Source organism: Notothenia coriiceps, unplaced genomic scaffold (genome assembly GCF_000735185.1).
Source record: "Notothenia coriiceps isolate Sejong01 unplaced genomic scaffold, NC01 NC01_scaffold00009695, whole genome shotgun sequence".
Classification (NCBI taxonomy): Eukaryota; Metazoa; Chordata; class Actinopteri; order Perciformes; family Nototheniidae; genus Notothenia; species Notothenia coriiceps.
Window position 1 is genome coordinate 931,485 of NW_011342396.1, and position 3,001 is coordinate 934,485.

Genomic DNA, 3,001 nt, shown 5'->3' on the forward strand with positions numbered 1-3,001 from the left:
GAGAGAGTCAGTGTTGCGGATGTCAGGTGGGAGAGAGTTCCAGAGGCGGGGTGCAGAGCGGCTGAAGGCTCTGGACCCCATGGTGGTTAAACGTAAGGGGGGTGCAGAGCGGCTGAAGGCTCTAGACCCCATGGTGGTTAAACGTAAGGGGGGTGCAGAGCGGCTGAAGGCTCTAGACCCCATGGTGGTTAAACGTAAGGGGGGTGCAGAGCGGCTGAAGGCTCTAGACCCCATGCTGGTTAAACGTAAGGGGGGTGCAGAGCGGCTGAAGGCTCTAGACCCCATGGTGGTTAAACGTAAGGGGGGTGCAGAGCGGCTGAAGGCTCTAGACCCCATGGTGGTTAAACGTAAGGGGGGTGCAGAGCAGCTGAAGGCTCTAGACCCCATGGTGGTTAAACGTAAGGGGGGTGCAGAGCGGCTGAAGGTGGGGTGCAGTGAGGTGGAGGGAAGCAGAAGACCTGAGAGTGCGGATGGGTGTGTGCAGGAGGTCTGAGAGGTAAAGAGGAGTGAGGGTATCGATTTGACGGGGAGCCAGTGAGTGAGGGGGTTAATGGAGGGGGTTCTGGTGACGATGCGGGCGCCAGAGTTCTGAACCAGTTGAAGTTATGTGTCACAGTATCACCTCAAAATACGAGATACCAAACATTTTGAACCGTGACAATAAATAGTCCTACAAATATTTTAATTTTATTTCCTTCTTATTTTTGTCTAAGCTCAAGGGAGCCAGAGCAGAGGGCTTGGAGAGCCGCGGGTTGCCGACCCCTGACCTAAAACAGTGATGTGACATACCACATTTAATTAAAGTCAACGCTTCAGTTTCTTCAGTGTACAGATAAACTTGCCTTGCCTATAAACTACATTTAAGCTTAAAAAGCTCCATCAGAGAAGTAGGAGTTAATGCTTTCCATTGATGCTCCTTAGAAAGAAACGTCAAGCTGCCATGCTGGCGTTTTGCCTTCGATGCATTCAGACAGAAAGGAGGTCTGATGATCTGAATCCTGCAGAAAGAGGCGTTTGTTTCACTTTCAATAAACTGGCATGGCAGCGGTTCAAATCCCCGTTCTCTGAAAGGGTGACGCTTTCCTTTTTCCTTTGCACCAAATGCACACGGAAAGAAAGTTTCAACAGTTTTACGTACAAAAAATCCACATTAAAGTCAATAAAACACATAAAAACAAAGAAAGATAATAGTAAATAAGTCAGGGTTATCCCAGTGATATCTCTAAGACTACAAAGTAAGAAATATTCGATGGCCATTGCGTCTACATTTAATAGAAACACACAAAAGACCAAACTTGAGGCCACAAATCCAATGTTGTGATGATGTCCACTTCTTCTGTACCGTCTACTATTAAGAAGTACTTTTACTCTCCTACAAAATATAAATATGTCATGTCGGAGGTCATGTGACATGTGACAGATGAGAGTCTAACGTGTCCATTAACCCTCCATAATGAGCTGTGTTTCTGCTCTCATTTCTTTCCTTCTTTACTCAGAAAATACCTGATTTATTCTAAAAATACTTAGTGACTTTATTCCCACTTATACCTAATAGTCGTAGACCCTTTCATATGCTTTAAATAAGTCTTTAAGGTGCGGGATGAGTCCTAAAACCCCGAAATGAGACAGCTTTCCAGTCCAGAATTCCCATTGCTCACTCGTTAGGAGGTGTAGAAATACTCATTGCGTCTACATTTAATAGAAACACATAAAATACTAAACTCGAGACCACAAATCCAATGTTGTGATGAAGTCCACTTCTTCTGTACCGTCTGCTATTAAGAAGTACTTTTACTCTCCTACAAAATATAAATATGTCATGTTTCAGATTTCAGAAGCGGGAATGCACACGGAAAAGAACGAGAGCATTCGTACAAATTCAAAGTATAACATTCTTAGGAGTCTTAAACATAACTTGCTTTCAGCTGAGGAAACACTGGCTCTAACTTACGGTCATTCTCTCAGTGAATGGATTAATGTTAAGGTCTATAAAGTGTCAACAACCAGCAACAAAATCCAACGTAAAGTCTCTAAATGTCTTGTTGTGTCGGTTCAATATGTTGTTCTTCAAATCTCCGTATTTGAGGGGCTTACAAATACTATCAATTAGGATTTAAAATGATTTCTGCATTTAAAAGTCTGAAAGCAACTCACACTTTGCTAACTATCCAGTTGAGTTGTGGAGCTCCAGGGAAATGTGTAGTTTTAATGAAGGTAGAGTTTTGTATCCGCTTTGTTTTCATTTTGAAACCCTAAAGAACGAGAGTATTTGTACAATATCCATTATTTCTGCATTTAAAAGTATTTATTGTGTTAATAAGATGATATAAGAGTTTACAATGGCTTCTTAATCCTGTTACTTTAAGATTATAACACATTATTAGCAACCTGCTACTATAAATATAATTCAATAAATATTAATAAATGAGTTTCTTGTTACTTATGTCATTGTGCAACCTTTTCTGCTGCTTTCTTCACTTCAGCTGCGTGGTAAAGAATACAAACCCATTATCTACAAGTGTTTTCTGTAAAGCTTTATGATACAGTGATTGTAATAAGTTTTAAAAACATAGGTGAAAAGGCCCTTATGAGACGGGTGTTATTAGTATGTGTTAATAAGACTTTATAAGAAATCATAGCGGCCTCATAATCCATTATTTCTGCATTTAAAAGTCTGAAAGCAACTCACACTTTGCTATTCAGTTGAGTTGTGGAGCTCCAGGGAAATGTGTAGTTTTGATGAAGGAAGTGTCGTATCCCCTTTGTTTTCATGTTCAAACCGTATTCAATCGAGAGGCGAAGTCCCTGCCTTTCCGGGGGACCTCCATGGGACCTTATTTCGGAAAAAGTATGTATTGAAGTCAATGGGGAGAGAAAGATTATCTTTCCATCCCATTTGAATTGTGCCACGAATTACACATATGATGTTTGTCAATTTAAAAGATAATGTTGCAACTCAAAAAAATAAAAATGTGTCGTAAAACTGTCAAGTAACAATTTT